This window comes from Photinus pyralis, unplaced genomic scaffold (assembly GCF_008802855.1).
Source record: "Photinus pyralis isolate 1611_PpyrPB1 unplaced genomic scaffold, Ppyr1.3 Ppyr1.4_LG3b, whole genome shotgun sequence".
NCBI lineage: Eukaryota > Metazoa > Arthropoda > Insecta > Coleoptera > Lampyridae > Photinus > Photinus pyralis.
Genome location: NW_022170510.1, coordinates 19,719,659 through 19,739,096, shown reverse-complemented (window position 1 = coordinate 19,739,096; position 19,438 = coordinate 19,719,659).

Below are 19,438 nucleotides of genomic sequence, written 5' to 3'. Positions count from 1 at the left end.
CGAGACTAACCCAAATAAAATAAAATAAAATAAAATAAAATAAAATAAAATAAAATAAAATGAAATAAACTAAACATGCGGCAGTCGAAAGGATTTGAGGAAACGGATGCACCCTCATGCGGCGGTTCTTTGTCGATTGGGCATGGAAGCGTGCAAGCGGACAATGTTTTACTGACATACAGGCGTCTTATGATAGCTGGTCAACAGTGGAAGTATCTATTTTTTTTATTTCAAAAATTTCAAAATCGTTGCTGATGTAGGTAACAATTTTGAAATCTACCAACTCATGTCCAAATCTGTTTGATCTTCAGAGTTTACGTAAACTGAGTGTTTGAAAAGGGTAAAAAGCAAATGAAGCTCTGGGTTAAACGTATCTCTTGGCGGGGTCAAAACTTTTAAGTCCGTATATCTCAAAAACGAAATCTTGGAAGAGGATACTCTCAAGGTGAAAATGGAAAGTCTTCACGAAACGTATCTGTTGGCGTCCTGAAGCTTCAAATGTGAATATCTCGTGAACGACATACCAAAAACGGCTACCCTGAAACGAAAAATTGAAGGATTGAACAGAACGTACGGCATGGAAACAAAACTTCAAATTCGAAATCTCGGAAATAGACGGTCGGAAAGGAAAATAGAAGGCCCGAACGAGACATATAATGAGTATTCTTCGTAATTGCTGCATAGACATAACTTTAAAATTCAAACTCAATCCCTCCACAGCTGAAAGAGTATTTACGGTCTTTAAGACTATAATTATATGTACAAGGTGGTTCAAATTCGTGGTTCACCATTAGGCTCTTCGTAACGGCGAGATATACACTGTATAGGTTAAATTGGGACAAAGTTGCCCGTTTTTGCGAATAAAAAACGATTTGAAATTTTTGAAAAATTTTTGAAAATAAGAAGAAAGAGAAAAACATAAGGTTGGCGTACCACATGCCCTAAATTAGAAAAAATCAAAATGGCGATCGCACTCAAAAACCACGTGTCCAAAAAATTCGTTACCCTCAAAATGTGTGAAATAATTTCAAATGGAAGCATTTTACATGTGTATTATCTCAAAGGGTTTGAGCGTAAGAGCTTTCGTTCCATCTTTAATAGCGACCCTGTATGATGACTATGTATTTTAAGTAAAACTCAAAATGCTTACCATTCTTTTTCTTAGCGATTATTTCTGACATGAAATAACGTTAGCGCGTAAATACAAGATGTAGTAATTTCAGTTAAAACGACTAATTTATAATTACGTAATTAACGCCTATTTCTACTACAACAAACTTATTTCATCCAGACTAAAGCCGCCGTGCACGTTGCCGTAATCTCCTACATATGATTTGTTGCTTCGTTGCTTAATCCTTTTACACTTAGTTTCAGTGCTGTTTAGAAACCTCTAGCTATATCAAGGCGCCTTTATATAAACCTACATTCATCTTAATCCAATATACGTTTTCCAAGTAAAAATTGCTCTGTTAGAGCAAACAAATCATTTGAAAATTAGCGAGTTCCTGTTTTACCGCACTTAAGATGCAACTTTATACGTTCATGTAGCATAACGAAATATTGTTGGAAGGGTACCTATTTGAATTGAGAGTTTGGTATTGTCTTGTAAATTAGTTTGTTTCATTTTAATACGTTCAAGCGTCTATTGTTTTTGGATTCTTTTGAGTTTAAATTAAATTTAAATTTACGCTTAGGAAAAGACAAGACAACATGATTGCAGTAACCATTTGCCGCAACGCATGTGATGCTGAACTAATACTAAACATAAAAAATCTAAATCTAATCATCCTGTCACCTCCCGTTTGATCCATTTATTTCCACAACCATTTGTCTACATTAGATTTTCGTTTTACAACACAGTCTTTGTCGAGGCTAAAGATTAGCAACCAGTAATTACAAGGTGGGTACATTACATTTAAATCATGTTTTATCATTTTAGATTGTAATATTCTGCAACTGCGACATGCCTTTTACTTTGGAAGAAAATAAGTTGCTTTTGTAGCCTATTTCCGTAATAGAAATAAAGACGGGAACGGAGTTTGGACGTATTCGACTCGCCAGTGCCTGGAGGTTCAAGAGGCACATCCTGAACATGTCGTTGATTACAAGAACGTACACCGGCACATTTTTCGTGTAGTTTAGCGATTTGACGATACAGGAAGTATTGCTTGTGGAAAATCCCCTAGCCACCCAACAGTTGCTAACGAGGTGGTAGTAGAAGATGTGCCTGCGTCTTGAACAAAATCCTCAAAAGCCACTGAGACAACCTTACCAAGGAACTGGTTTGTCATACGGAACTTGTCAGAAAATAACGAGTAAAAAGTTGCATTTCTACCTCGATTTCTACCCGCACAAAGTAACGGTTGTTACATGCACGATTGGCACACGCAACAAAATTACCTTAGATAAGCACACGGTAAGCTCGGTCAAGGTAGAGGTGGGTGTGGGTGGGGTTCTGAGGTGTTCGATTTCAAAAGCTAGTAATAAAAAGGAGGGTGAGTAATCAGAAAGTATAAGCATAAATCAGGGTAGGCAAAAATATAAGCAAAATATATAGCAAAATATAGGCGCCACTTAGTCTTGTAGAAAAATGAATGAGAGATACTTACTATCAGGGGACAATGTAGACTAAGAGAACCTTGTAAGCTGAAAAAGAAATACAAGAAATAGGGATACAAATAATACACAAAAATGTCACGATCGGGGATTAATTTAATGAGTCAAAATAAATGATGACATGGATCAACAGTACTACACATTTGAACACTGTAATACCTAGATCTTATTCTCACAATTCTGGTAAAATAATATATAAATTCAAATCTAACCCAAATATAAAATCTTATAAAACAAAACTTTAATTAGGCAAAACAAACTCGAGATCGAAAAGGTGTCGTTAAAAGGCCAAAAGGGTTTCCGCAAGACAACACGGAATCAAAATGTTAAATGACACAAAAATTTTAATTACAACTTCGACAAGGTATCGGTCGCTAAATGAGTCACAAACGTTAATGCACGGGGAAAACGGAGAATAAACTTACCTTGAAACTCGGGTCGCAACCATTCGAGCTCGAAGGAGTGCGCTACGCCAATCCTGAAATCAGGTTAAACACAAAAAAATACTATAAGGGTTAATTGATGCACTAGGCGAATACGTGCCCAAAAAGGTTTAACGTTCGAAGCTAAATAGCTGATAATACACACACAAAGAAATTGTAATCGTCTTCAGCGAATAAAAAAATCATTTACATTACAGAAAAAAACAAAATTTTGGGGTCGATCTAAAGCTTCTTCAACTCACAACAGTTAGCATAAATGAACAGCAAAATATTTACACGAGTAATCTAAATAATTCAATTTTCACACAAGGCACAATTTAAATAATATCAAAACAACACAGTAAACCAGGTAAATATGAAGTCAATTAAATACAAACAAAGGGGGTCGTAAATAATTTAAGGTTAGGTCGGAGGTTATGTAGTAATTTTGAAGTATTTCGAGGTAATTCGGGCCAAAAATATCCAGCGTCGAAAATTTGGTAATCAATCGTTGATAAATAAATTCGGTAGTCAAACGTCTAGCAATGGTAGATAATAAGGGCGTCAATACTTGCGGTTATAAATCCAAAATAGAGATACGTCGTCAAATGTGGTTTGAAAATGTCGGTGGGTCATGTAGAAATCTGCTTAACCGATCACGTGATGAAGATCCAAAATGGTCGGCAAGGCGTCGGGGTCGTTATCGTTTATTAGACCACGTTGTGGACAAATTAATTCCAGCGTAGATTCCAAATAATATTCCAATAAAACTAATCCAAATACAATAGTAGGTAGATAGGGGTCCAAAGGAAGAAGCTCCTAGCTATTTAGGGCGTTCTGTGAATAAATCCGTATAAACGTTTTCACTGAAGCAGCAAGACAAAATATCGTAAAATCTTCAGAGAACAGCACGAACAACCATTAATAACCCATTTCTGGAATGTTCAAACGAACAGAAACAATGGCGACGTGTTACTTCAACAGACGAAACGGTTCTCTTACGCGGAATCGGAAACAAAGAAAGGTGGTTAAAAAAATGCGAAAAGAATAAGCCTACGCCATCTAGTGAAGAATACAATTTCGATACAGGACATCTCTACTAAAAATTAGGTTAGTAATAAGGGAGTTCCTCAAGGGAGTGTTCTTGGTCCATTATTGTTCATACTATATATGAATAATATGGATCAAGTGGTTCCAAGTCGCCATGTTGCATTTGCCGATGATATAACCTTATTATTTGCTGAAGAAACGGAATCGAAGGCAGCTACTAAAGTTAAAGGTTCATTGTGCAACCTCTCTCATTATTTGGAAGAAAGCAACCTAGTTCTTAATTCACAGAAAAGTTTTTTAATGCAATTTTTTACACAGAGTTCGAGATACGTCTGTAGCCAATATATACCCTCGATACAACAAGTTTCGAGTATTAAATCTCTAGGCTTATACTTAGATGTTTCATTATCTTTTGAAGATCATGTAAGTTATATTCATAAAAAGTGCGCTGGTGTGTGTTTTGCACTTAAGGCTTGTCTCACAGTGGAAGCGTTTACGCGCGAACTGAAATACGCACGTTAACGTCAGAAATTGTACGTCCGTGTACGCACATATCGCATTCTCACATTATCTGCGTATGCATCGTGAGCTGAGCAATACTGTTCACAAACAATCGTCTACAACCTGCGAATACGCATAAAAATCCGAACAAAATGGGATCGGTTCGCACGTCGCAATTACACGCACGTATACGGACGATTTATTAATCGCTAATGTGCGAAGGGCCGTTTGAAATTGTACGTTTGAATAGTTCGTCCGTAAACGTAAGTATTCGTACGAATCCCAGTTCGCGCGTAAACGCTTCCACTGTGAGACAAGCCTAAGAGGTTGAGTTGTCTCGTGCCTATTAGCATCACAAAAAGCTATTATTATGCCTGCTTTGAATCCATCATCAGGTACGGTATCATATGTTGGGGAAACAGCGTTGCCTCAAAACGAATCTTTATACTACAGAAACGGGCGATTCGAAATATGTTCAAAGCTGACTACCGCGAATCATGTAGAAAGTTGTTTTTGTGTAATAATATATTGACGTTGCCATGTATCTACATACTTACCACATTATGCTTTGTAAAACAAAACATTGAGAAATTTCCTAAGCTCAATGAAACTCACAATTATACCACGAGACATGGCGCTAAACTGCAGTATAAACGTCATAGTCTAGAATTCTATAAATCAAACCCATTTTATATGGGGGCAGTACTCTATAATAAATTAGATCCAGAGGTAAAGACTTTAAAACAAATCAAAAGATTTAAAAATGCCGTCAGACAGTTTTTAATAAAAAACGCATTTTATTCAATCCAAGAGTACATGGAGTTTGTATTATAGGTAATGTTATTGTGATATTGTGTGTTATATATATATTAATATATTAGTCTGTGATACTTGCTGAAAAAGATTATTTTAAATGTAATGTTATGCTTGTAGTGTTTGTGAGCCTACTGTAACTGTATTTTACTTGACGTATCCCATGTTTTTCTGTGTAAAGCCGGTTGGACAAATAAATATTATTATTATTATTATTATTATTAAAATAATCAGATATCTCCACAAAAGCGGCAGGTGTCGTCACTTGTCTGTACAAACGGTCAAACGTAAAGGAATGCAACTAACATAAAATATTGATTTAAAAATGGATTTTCGAATTAATAAAAAAATATCGTCACACGGTCCTACAAGAAGTTCATTGTCCCGACTTTGAAAAACGTACAAATTATTGCAATTGGTTTAATGAAACTCTACGAGACAACAACTTAGACAAATTAGGCAAACGTTATTTCTCGAATGAGGCTTAGTGCATACGTTAATTCTCAAAACTACCGAACCTGGAGTGCTAAAAAACCGCATGTTTATCAGGACGTTTCTCTTAATCCTCTGATGGTTAGCGATGTCAAAAAGACGAATTGTAGGGCCGATAATCTTTGACAATACTGTTAATGCCAGATGTGACCGGGCAATGTTACAAGTGTTTATTAATCAACTTCACGACGCCGAATTCTTAAAACGTTATTTTGATGACCGAATTGTTGGAACAAACCTGATCTAACGCTCTTGGATTACTTTTTATTTGGGTAGGACAGAAAGACCGCACACATAACACCAAAACAAAATCCTAGCTAGCTCTTTCCCTTTACTTATTAACACGGCACAAAACTTCTCCCCAGCACAGAGGAGATTCGACTCTGCTCTCAGTTAACCTGTTAACTTCTAAGAGATAGTGAGTCTGACCAAATACGTTAAACTCCAAACTGAACTTCTAAATTTTGAATAATTAAAAGAACCTTGGGCAACCATTGAATAAAAACACAGGTAATTTAGAAAAAACGTCGGTGTGAATGGGAGATTTAATGTGAGGATTACAAAAGTGCGATTTAATCGTAACACACAAAAGGAAAATGGTACAAAAATCACAAACAATTATTATAAATAGCCTAAAGTTAAGACTACTACTTACATTACTTGTCCTGGAATTGTAATCCAAATAAAAGGTATCTGTATATACAGTTCACAAAAACAATTTTCACAGAACACACCTTATACTAACGACCTTGAGTAATCGCAGCATCTTCTCTTCGGGTAGAAGAGGGCGTTAAAAAAAAACTCAACTTCAAACTGAGTCACGTTGAAAACACACTTATGGAGGCACTTCTCCTTGCAAAACCTTTGATGGGCAAAACTTCAAAACGTAGAACAAAAACTAGCCGCAAATTCGGCTTCCGGCAACGGAAACGGAATTTCTTCGAACTTCAAACTCATTAGGCAAAGCTTTCAATGCTAGCTGTCGCTTCAACACAAATACTCCACGATGGAACTAGCACAAGGCAAAATAAATGCTTCTACGAAACGTGCTGAAGTATCAAAGAGCTAAATTAAATTGCCCGCACTTTGGCCCTAAACTTGGCGTAAAGCTGATTTTAAACACTTCAACGAAACATAGTTCCGCTCTCAACGTGGCAAATAGTCCAAGAGCCCAGTAGGAAAGTATACCTTGAACGTCCGGACGATTCTAATAATTTTCATTGGATTCGCCATAAAAAGTTGTATTAGAATCGACAACGGTGCCGGCGAAAATCCTGCCGAAAGCAATTAAAAAAAAATTAACTTCGCCCCTTATTTTTGGAAAATGTACTTTATTGTCCCGGACGTTCAGGAAGAGTACTAAAGGGTGCATATGGATGAGTTTTATCGGAAAAAGTCACGGTGCCGGGGCGCAACTTGCCGCAACCCTTGGCACCGCGACTACAAATGGGGTGGTAAATCGTACTAAACTACCTTTTTCTCCCGGACCAAAATGACCTATATGAAATATGTAGCTTGCGATTATACGAATATAAAAAACCAACGGTGCCGACTCTCAGGATGCCGGAAGTCCTCGGCACCGTCAATGGAATCCGGGCGCGCGCGAACCTATTGACATTGCGAAAATTGAAAAATTTCAAGAATTTACGTCACTTAAGTATGTATTCGGTGAAAAAATGTAACAGCGTGGATACCGCGAGATCAAATATGTTCCACAAAATTTTCTCGACGAGAAAAGATTCTGAGAAACTCGTCAAGAAAATCAGAGGATTTGATTCGTGTACGATTCCGCCTTGTAGTACAGGCAAATTGTCCAAAATAGACAAGAAAATTGCGAAGTGGTTGAAACTTGGTTTAAGACGTTTGAAAATATGTATATTTCAAGGAACCGAGGAGTCCCTAACCACAAGAGGTGTGCCGGAGTGGTCATGCTCAAAAACTGCTTCTTGGTTTGAAATCGGCATTTTAAAAAAGATTACAAATTAACACTGCACTTTCTGAATGTAAACACAGCAGAATAATTTTCAAGTTACGGCGGTTATTATTATTTGATAACGCATCGTGTTTCGTTTGTTTAATTTTCCAAGGCCTACCTAAGAGTGTAGGGTGCTTTTCCAAACAATCTTTCGCGCCATCGACAAATACCGGAAATATGTCAAAAGTAAATTTAAGATTCAATTTAAGCATTTTAATTAATTAATTAATTAATCTCATTTTCCCAATATTTGAGGTTAGGAAAGAGATTTTGAAAAACGGTTCTCTTTGGATGTTATTTGGCTACTTTTTCATAAAGAAAAAGTCATATCATTCCATTTGATTTTTTTAGGATTTTAGATTATAGTGTCAAAATTAGCCCCCTGGCGGAGAAGGTTTTAACTAAATTAACTATATTTTGATTCTTATTGCCCAAGGAATGCTCTTTTCAACGATACCAAATTGGTTAAAATCGGTCAAACCGTTAAGAAGTTAAAGCAGGTTATTGCAAAAACAATTGAACGCCGTACACCATCTTTGTTTTTGAAATAACTAAGCTTTTGTTTTTACGAAAATGATAGATGAACTGGTTCTCTTTAAAAATGTAAAAAAAGAATGTTTAGATTATTTTGCGAAATTGAAAGAAAATACAATTTTAAAATTTAAGATGGCAGTTACGCCCCCTGGTGGTCATTTTGAGAACTGAAAATATTTTCCAGCGATTCTTCATAACCGATTTACCAAAAATTATTTTACCCCTAAGTCATACGACGAACGGTTCCCGAGATATGGCCGAGGAACGATCTTATTGGGTCACCCGGTACAGCTGATTAATTATTAGTTATTAAAATATACCCCAACGTATTTTTTAATAGTATTTTACTGCCACTTCCTGTTAAAACCGTGAAAATCCTGTTCACCCTAAGTTGAGCATGACCACTCCGGCACACCTCTTGTGGTTAGGGACTCCTCGGTTCCTTGAAATATACATATTTTCAAACATCTTAAACCAAGTTTCAACCACTTCGCAATTTTCTTGTCTATTTTGGACAATTTGCCTGTACTACAAGGCGGAATCGTACACGAATCAAATCCTCTGATTTTCTTGACGAGTTTCTTAGAACCTTTTCTCGTCGAGAAAATTTTGTGGAATATATTTGATCTCGCGGTATCCACGCTGTTACATTTTTTCACCGAATACGTACTTAAGTGACGTGAGTTTTTGCAATTTTTCAATTTTCGCAATGTCAATAGGCTCGCGCGCGCCCGGATTTCATCGACGGTGCCGAGGACTTCCGGCATCCTGAGAGTCGGCACCGTTGGTTTTTTATATTCGTATAATCGCAAGCTACATATTTCATATAGGTCATTTTGGTCCGGGAGAAAAAGGTAGTTTGGTACGATTTACCACCCCATTTGTAGTCGCGGTGCCAAGGGTTGCGGCAAGTTGCGCCCCGGCACCGTGACTTTTTCCGATAAAACTCATCCATATGCACCCTTTAGTACTCTTCCTGAACGTCCGGGACAATAAAGGCGGAAACACATTACTGTCACGTCACGTGCTATCACGTCAAGCATACCTTCACGTGATGTCACGCTAGGAGACACACTTGTGTGCGCTCACGGTGTCGCGCGGTAGCTGTCGTTGCAATTTAAGATTTGCATTTAGTCATTAGTAGCGATGAAGCAAAGTAGAGATTCTTCTTCGTCAAGTTCTTTAGACGAGGAAGAGGATATAGAAAATACGTGGCTGCTTTTATACTGGCTAATGGAATACAGCGCATTGTTTGGATTCACCACATAAATCATCGAAGAGAAGAAGTGGGGGAATTTCGTCAATTAGTCCACGAAATATTGAATTAAGATTCTACCAATTTCCTCCCAAGCTTCTTGTCGAACCCTCTGATCCCGGTACTCGGCAGAGGAGTGATTGTATAGCCCTTCGTGCTGTCTCACCAGTTCAATTAAATGTTCGTCCATCTTTTCTTGACGAAACCACTTCGGAAAACACTTGACGTGATGTCACGTTCTACTACAAAATGTAATTTTGCGGGATATCGGAGGCGTGATATCATGCGAGATCAGAACAGCACGTCGTGAATGCGTGAGGTGACAGTAGTATGATTCTAAATACATAAACGTCATAAACTTCTATACGTCAGTGGAGTTGCACATATTGCGCAGGTAACGTGAGTTTGTGTGATAGCACGTGAGCTCACGTGACGTGACAGTAATGTGTTTCCGCCTTAAAGTACATTTTCCAAAAATAAGGGGCGAAGTCGATTCTAATACAACTTTTTATGGCGAATCCAATGAAAATTATTAGAATCGTCCGGGCGTTCAAGGTATACTTTCCTACTGGGCTCTTGGACTAAAAGGCCTTGCAGCGCCTTATCGGAGGAGGTCAGCCATTTCCGTTTAGCGTACCTGGAAACATCAAAACAGATAAGCCCAAAACAGATAACCATGGGTGTAAAACAAGGCTGTCTTTTAAGTCCATTGTTATTCGCACTATTTATAAATGACATTCAAAACGGTATGAAGGGTGGTGTCAAAGTAGCGGACATACAAATTAATTTATTGGCATACGCGGACGATATTGTGTTGTTGGCCCCAGAGAAGTTCATGTTGCAACGTATGATCAACTCATTAGAAAGATATTGTACTCTTTGGAATCTGGAGGTTAACTTAGGTAAATCCAAAGTCATGGTTTTTAGAAATGGGGGAAGGCTTAGCAAAGAAGAGAAGTGGTTATTTAAAAATGAGCAAATAGAAGTGGTTAGTGGTTATAAATATTTGGGCATTTACCTCACACCAGTGCTGTCTTTGAGTCACCACCTAAACGAAAAATCCCAAGCCGCTAAATTTGGTTTAAATGTGTTCAATAAAATTATACATAACAACAAAGTTCCGTTCCGTGTCAAATTAAACATTTTTAATAGTGTATCACGTGCCGTATTGTGTTATGGGTCCGAAGTATGGGGCTATCAAAGGTACAATGCAATTGAAATGGTGTTTAAATATTTTATAAAGAAAAGTTTGAACTTACCATCTAATACCCCGGACTGGTTTATCTATTTGGAAACAGAATTATTCCCATTATTTTTGTTTACACTCAAAACCAATGTAAATTATATAACGAAAAGTGTAAGATTAGCTCCACATAGATACCCTGGTATTGTTATAAAAGAAATAATTAGAAAACGTGTGTATTGGTACAAGGATATTGCGGCCGTTTGTAATCGGTGTGGTGTTGATGTGGATGGTTTGTTGCGCGGTGAGATACGGGTGGAGGAGGTGATTGCAGCTTTAAGAAGTGAACTCTATTTAGGGTACATATCAAATTGTAAAAATAGCCGTAATCATACCTTATACAAACAATTAAGCACAGAAACAAATTTTGTGAAATTAGAATTGGACTCTAATATCATCACCTGGTTGTTAAAGGCTAGGGGCGAATTACTCTTTTTAAATAAATATTGTTACAATAACACAAACAAACTATGTAACTTATGTAATAGAAAGGAAGAAGAAGATGTATATCATTTTATTGCAGTGTGTCCAATTTTAGCAGAATTTAGATCTTCATTTTTCAATAAAACTTTGCTAAGTTATTATGAATTTAAAGATTACCTGAATGGTAAAGATCCAGTTAATCTCATGCTGTATTGCAGAGCAGCATGGAAGTATAGATTTCAGTTAGTTTCATTATATTAAATACTTAAATTGTTTGCTTAGGTTAGTTATAATTTTTTTTCTTTTCTTTTGCTGCTATATATAGCAAAAGGGGGCTTATTTTATTTTATAGTATTTATATTTTTATTTAAGAAGCAACTCCTCAGACGGTCTACGAACCATGAGAATATGTCTTTTGCCAAACAATGTTTTAAGTTTGTATTTATTATGAGGTATAGCAAAATAAAGATAACTATTATTAAAACAGATAAGCCAATACTTTTCCACAACATAATCCATATCACTTACATTATTTGTTAGACATGATAATTTTAATTAATAAAATAATAAAGGCAAAAAAAAAAAAAAAAAAAAATAAATTACAAATCGCCGTCCATCCTGCAAGTAGAATAAAAGTAATCTTAATTATACAGGGTGTTACACGACCGTTCGAAAAAAAAAATCGGGTTGTAGAGGGCATCAAAACAAGCACTTTTTCCAAATAAACCGAGGGTCCAACGTGTTTCGTTTGGGAGCCACCCCCCAAAGAGTGTTGAAATCTGCATTTCTTCTTTAATTTTTTTCTTAGCAACCATAAGAGTTACAAAGTCGGGTGGCATGTCTTTGAATAGGTTTTTGGGTATGCTCTTTCCGATTTTGCAATTTTTTTTTCAAAATTCCTACCCTTAAAGGGCGCACCCCTAAACTAGGGTGCAAAAAAAAATTCTGATTTCGACGAAATTTGGTATCTGGGGGTTTTTTAACATTGAAAATCACGAATCTCTGAAATTAGTTTTTGAAAATTCGAAAAAAAAAGTTCCACTGCAATTCTTGCGGGGACAACGAAAATTAGAGATAATCCACGAAATTTGTTGTGTACATACTAAACGAGTTAAGGACACAAAACTGTCGAACAGTTTTTTAAAATAACTTTTCAAACAAAATTATACTCATTTGAATGTTGGTCCTTCGGGTCGCGAAGTGTCCCAAGCCTACTAGAATAAGCCATAATTTCGCATTGTGTTGGTTGACAATGTCGCAAAAAAAACAAAAGATTAACGGTTTGAGTCGATATTTTTGTTATTTGGAATTAATTCGGTCATTAAATGATTAAAAAATTCGATGTATCGATTAAAACACCTACCAAGGTATCTTAAAGCGCTGATCGATTATTTATTATCTAAATAAGGTAGGGGAAAAAGTCAAATCACTTTCCGTATGATACTTTTTCACTATGATTTATTTATTTATTTATTTAGATAATAAACAATCGATCAGCGCTTTAAGATACCTTGGTAGGTGTTTTAATCGATACATCGAATTTTTTAATCATTTAATGACCGAATTAATTCCAAATAACAAAATATCGACTCAAACCGTTAATCTTTTGTTTTTGCGACATTGTCAACCAACACATGCAAAATTATGGCTTACTAGTAGGCTTGGGACACTTCGCGACCCGAAGGACCAACATTCAAATGAGTATAACTTTTGTTTGAAAAGTTATTTTAAAAAACTGTTCGACAGTTTTGTTCCTTAACTCGTTTAGTATGTACACAACAAATTTCGTGGAATTATCTCTATTTTCGTTGTCCCGCCAAGAATTGCAGTGGAACTTTTGTTTTCGAATTTTCAAAAACTAATTTCAGATTCGTGATTTTCATGTTAAAAAACCCCCAGATACCAAATTTCATCGAAATCAGAATTTTTTTGCACCCTAGTTTAGGGGTGCGCCCTTTAGGGGTAGGAATTTTGAAAAAAAAATTGCAAAATCGGAAAGAGCATACCCAAAAACCTATTCAAAGACATGCCACCCGACTTTGTAACTCTTATGGTTGCTGAGAAAAAAAATTAAAGAAGAAATGCAGATTTCAACACTCTTTGGGGGGTGGCTCCCAAACGAAACACGTTGGACCCTCGATTTATTTGGAAAAAGTGCTTGTTTTGATGCCCTCTACAACCCGATTTTTTTTTTTCGAACGGTCGTGTAACACCCTGTATGTGTGATGTTATCACTGTGATACTTATATTTTCGTTAAGACAAATGTGAGAGTGAATGGTCATTCGCTAGAGGTACCTAATTACCTTTAAAGAATTATAATTAACCAAATAATTACTGTAAATACTTACCGTTATCTATTAACTGCAGTATACTTATCTCTCATGCTAGTTGTAGGATTGATGTTTTATTGTCTTGCCCGATTTACCTGCCGATTGGGTAATCACTAAGCAGATATCAGGCAGGTTGGCGCCCAAATTAAAAACCAAGAGAACCCCAACCCACGAGACCCAGTTCCCGCTTATCTGGAGCACCGGCACATCCTTACAACCCCAAATACAAGGTTATATCCTGATCGGATTAATGGCTCAGTGGTAGAGCATTGGGTTATAAATCCGGAGGTCGGGTGTTCGAGCCTGGGTTGAGGTGAATTTTTTATCTGTGGCGGAGATGGAAATTACCTTAGACCAGTTCCGAGCATTCTACCGGCTACTCCGAATTAGGTTTTCCTGCAGTTTTCTTAATTCGTAAGGTAAATACCGGAGTAGTATAGACCAACTTAAGACCTTCTGCAGAGGCACCTCTGAATAGCATTATGCGGGTCACTCTGTAATTGGGCGCAAGCCTGTTGAGGGCCCAAAACAAGAGAGGGATAATAATAATAATAATAAGTTACTTTTGGGACGCATTCATAAAACATCTTGTATACAATTTCATAAAAAGTAGTTACCGCGTCGTTCACAGATTTGTAATCGATTGGGTTAGGGATTTCCAGTTGGCGTCGCGAAATCGTAAATACATTTTGTAAGAATCTGCCTTTTTAGCGCATTCCCACAAAAATAAAAAAAAATGCGCTATTGTGGCCACTTTGTCCGTCCGTCCGTCCGTCCGCTCGTTTTGCGACGCTACTAGTTCTTTATCTTAAGAGCTATTGTTCTACTTTTTTCACTATTTGGTTCGTTATGGTGTCGAGTCTTGTACCAAGGAAGGAATTTTTTCTGTACCGCTTACAAAAAAAGTTATTGTAAAAAAAACAAAAAACCGTTTTTTACATGTTCCATAATTTTACACTTTTGCCGTTTATTAACGATCCTAGAGATCGTTTATAATTTTGCATTGCTATCTGTCGTCTGCATGCTGGTCTGTCCGTCTGTTCCTTTGTCTGTCTGTCCATCTATCTGTCCGTGTGAACGATAACTTTGTTTAGAAATGTTCGATCGCTTTTACATCTCCGTTAGTTATGAACTGAATTGCATGAAATTCAATATGGGCATAGATTTAGCCATATAATACGCAATGCCAAAAGTTGAAATCGAATCGATTCAAAATTCACAGTGCCCTTTTCGCATCTCGACCATTTATAAACCGAATTGCAAACTTTTTTACTTATAAAAGTATTTGAATGAAATTTCCCAGCAAACACAGATCGTATTTGTTACGTACCATTTTGTCGCAAACATGTCTACATTGGTACGTTTGAATGTTGCGCATTGATTACGTTTAAAATGCATTAGGTAAAACATAAAAATTTACCCTGAAATATGTTTCATAAAAAATACCCAAAAAGAGTGTAACTGGATTCATTCAATATATGCATCGGCTACATTTAATGGTACATGTTTGTTGCGTACCCTACACGTAAGGCGTTAACGTTTATTAGATACGCGTTTGTTGCAAATTACTTATTTATTGTAAAATGTTTCATTTACGTAACATGTTGCACATAATAGAGGTGAACAAAACACAATTGATTCATAACTTATACGATTTTTCTGTGCGTGATCGAACAAAACAGTTACGTCTCATAGACGCAAAATTTATGCCCAAAATATGTAACACCTGTTTTTAGGGTTACCATATTTGTCTCGACCCAAAAGAGGACGGTAGGTACAGTGCACTGGTTGTGTGGAGGGGGGGGGGGGCGCTTGTATCACTTGAAGTACTAGGTGCGTTTTCTGATGTGTCAGTGTGCGTATATTTTGCCGAACTACTAATTTGTTTCAACAAATTCTTTTGAGTAAATAAATACTCATGGAATTGTGAGCATGTAAATTCTTTCAAGTTATATTGGGTTGCCAGGATTGATTTAATAGTTGAAATAGACAAGCGATTTCGTTCATCCGTCCATTGAGCACCCATTAAAGAAAATATTCGTTCACAATTTGCGTTATGAGAAGGTATAGCAAAAAAATACTGGCACATTTTTAAAAACTCACCATGTGCTTCTTCATTGGAAACAGTACTGAAATATTGTAGCCATCGTTCATGAGACAACATCTTACAAAACGATTCGTTTTTTAATGATGAGGAAACAAATGTCTTTAAATTGCAAAATTCATTGAATAGTTTTATGTCGTTTATGTTAATATTTCTGCTTTCAAAAAATTGTAGTGAGTTCTCAACGTCATTCCATTCTGGCACATTTTTTAAATTCATCCACGAAAGTGGCTTAAAGTCTTTAAAATGGGGGGTCCAGGTATTTAAATAACTTAATGATTTTTCGTAAACAAACAGAAAATTTTTTTCCATAATACTAACTTCAACTGCCTGGCCATCTTCACTTAATTTCCTAAATATTTGCCTAACTTTTAAAGGTAAAAATTTTTCTTTAATGCGTTCTGATAGAGAAGTTTCAATTTTTTCCAATATATCTAATATTTCTAATAAGGAATTGCTTTCCTTTTCCATGTTTTTAATAGATTCTTCAAAAACAAACATCAAAGAATGGCAAAACCAAAAATATGCCGCATTTAATTTATTTTCAAAGAATCTTTTTAAAACCTGTGGAGCCGATGCATCAGACAGAAAAAATGATTCTAATGCTTCATACATTTCCAGAATTCTATTGACACAAGGAAACAATGACAGCCACCTTGTTTTACTGTGGAAAAGTAGTTTTTTGTAATCAATATTTACAAATTCACAAAATGATTTGAGCGTCTCAGTTCTCACTGTGTAAATGGAAAAATGATTAAAAATTTTTAAAACTATTGAATCTACATCTATAGGGAGTGAATCCATTCCATGTTGAACACAATTGTTTAAAATATGATTCGGACACCCCCACACCTATCAGTGACTGGTTGACAGTTTCTTTCATATTTGCGAAAACATTATTTTTCCCTTTTCTTTTTGCTCCTCCAAAGTTTGTATTGCAGTTATCTCCACAAAAAGCAATGCAACTTTTCTGTAAATCAAACTTTATTAAAACTTCATTTAAATATTGCACTATAGTTTTAGATTGTTCATTATATAAATTTTTTAACTCAATTATTTTTACACACATCCCCTTTTGTTTATCAAAATAATTAATTAGCACTGGAAATATTTTTAAACTGCCGTGGTTACTTGCATCTGTACTAATTCCTATATAATTGTTTTTCTTAGCCTCTGTTACCGCTAAATCAATGCCATGTGGTGCTAATACAGACACTACGATTGCCTCAATTTTAGTACGCGCACATGAAATTTTTTTCGCTAGATCTGAATCCGGGAACATTTTTTGTATTAGTTTTGTATTACAATCTGCGGACTTGAAACTGAAGTGATGTTTGACACTGTGAAATGCAAGAGTTCCTTCTACCGCAGCGACCTGTTCTTCAGTTTTTGAGAATTGTTTTGCAAAAAATGTCGTTACTTTCTGTGATGTTCCCGCATTTTGGATTCGTTGCTGATGATTTTTTGATGATAAATGCTGTTCTACATCACCCTTGCCCTTATTGGCAATTGAAAAAGTGATATTACAGATGCTACATTGCGCCTCAAAATCAAAATTTGCTTTTTTCAATACTGGGTATTGCTCCTGCAAAGCGGAAGTAAATTTGCACTTTCTCTTGGGCATTTTTCCAGAAACTAAAACAAATACGGGCTGTAGTGTTTAGGCGCCAATAACATAATTTGTAACATGTAGCTGTTGCATAGATTGCATTAGCTTCAGCATTTGTAATACTAATTATTGAATTGGATTACCTTTTCTTTTAAACCATTAAACGGCAAGGGCAACGTTTCGCGTTCGCACAGCACAGTACACGTAACACTTATGGGATTATTGTGATTTGTGAATGAACTTTATGATGAGTCAACATGAAACATGATAATATGCGTTATTACTCGTATATACGCATGATACAATAAGTTCTTTGTATCATGATCATGACTTATACGTATAAGTATTGAAATTTGATATAATTCATAAAATGCAGACGTCGCGTCGGCCTTTCGACGATTGTTGGGCGAAAACAAGACCATTGAATAATTCTTTTGGACAATGATACGACTGACGACACCCGAGCTATACGATCAGAATAAAAAGAGGTCATTTTCTTTAATTTCCCCAAAAGTTACCGGACGCAATGCTGAAAAGAGGACTTGTCCGGCTAAAAGAGGACGTCTGGTAACCCTACCTGTTTTCACAATCGGGAACGACAAACCATCACGTGATAGTCAGTGACATGCGGAGAGTGGCAAGTGCGACCGGTTTGCATCGACTTGAACTTGATGAATCATTTCCGTTTGCAATTTGTTTACAAGCGGTGCACGACGTTTTTTAGCGCATTTTTGCAAAAAATTTTTTTTGTAAAAAGTAGCTTTTAATCTCACTTTGGCTGGCTGGCTGGCTGGCAGCAAATGTGGGCGCGTAGAAGAACTCTTGTAGAAAGGCAACGGGTGTACGTGTATCTACAGGGCCGTGAAATTTGTCAACCTTAGGGACATGGCTACATGATGTGGGGTTGGCGACATCTGGGCGTCATCCTCGAGCGTAGTATACTAACGTGAAGGTTTTTCAGTTTTTTCCTATCTTCTACTACAGTTTTGGTCCGATTCTTTTGAAATTGGTGTCGTCGGAAAGATGTTGTAAACGCGCACAACTCCTGCGTGGCGGAATTTTGTTTTTTGTCATAGGGGCGAAATTAACGACCTTTTGCGAGGCGGCGCGCGCGTCTTCGAGAAGTAGTCAGGCGCCTTTTACCTTCCGTTGCGAACTCACGCGGTTTAACGTTTCGTGAATCTCGAATCGCTGTCTCTCTTTCTCGTGTCGCCAATAGAAGTGAATTGCGAGTGAACGGGACGTCGGAAGTGGGTACCGTAAAAGAGAATGTGGTAGCCCCCGACACGATCTCCTGATGGTGGAGTCAAATCTTCAAACGCGAATTGCGGTGAACGGGACGTCGGAAGGGGGTACCGTCAAAGGGAATGTGGTAGCCCCCGACACGATCTTCCTGATGGTGGAGTCAAATCTTCAAACGCGAATTGCGGGTGAACGGGACGTCGGAAGTGGGTACCGTAAAAGGGAATGTGGTAGCCCGCGACACGATCTCACTGATGGTGGAGTCAAATCTTCAATCGCGAATTGCGGGTGAACGGGACGTCGGAAGGGGGTACCGTCAAAGGAAATGTGGTAGCCCCCGACACGATCTTCCTGATGGTGGAGTCAAATCTTCAAACGCGAATTGCGGGTGAACGGGACGTCGGAAGGGGGTACCGTCAAAGGGAATGTGGTAGCCCCCGAAACGATCTTCCTGATGGTGGAGTCATATCTTCAAACGCGAATTGCGGGTGAACGGGACGTCGGAAGTGGGTACCGTAAAAGGGAATGTGGTAGCCCGCGACACGATCTTCCTGATGGTGGAGTCAAATCTTCAAACGCGAATTGCGGGGTGAACGGGCCGTCGGAAGGGGGTACCGTCAAAGGGAATGTGGTAGCCCCCGACACGATCTTCCTGATGGTGGAGTCAAATCTTCAAACGCGAATTGCGGGTGAACGGGACGTCGGAAGGAGGTACCGTCAAAGGGAATGTGGTAGCCCGCGACACGATCTCACTGATGGTGGAGTCAAATCTTCAATCGCGAATTGCGGGTGAACGGGACGTCGGAAGGGGTACCGTCAAAGGAAATG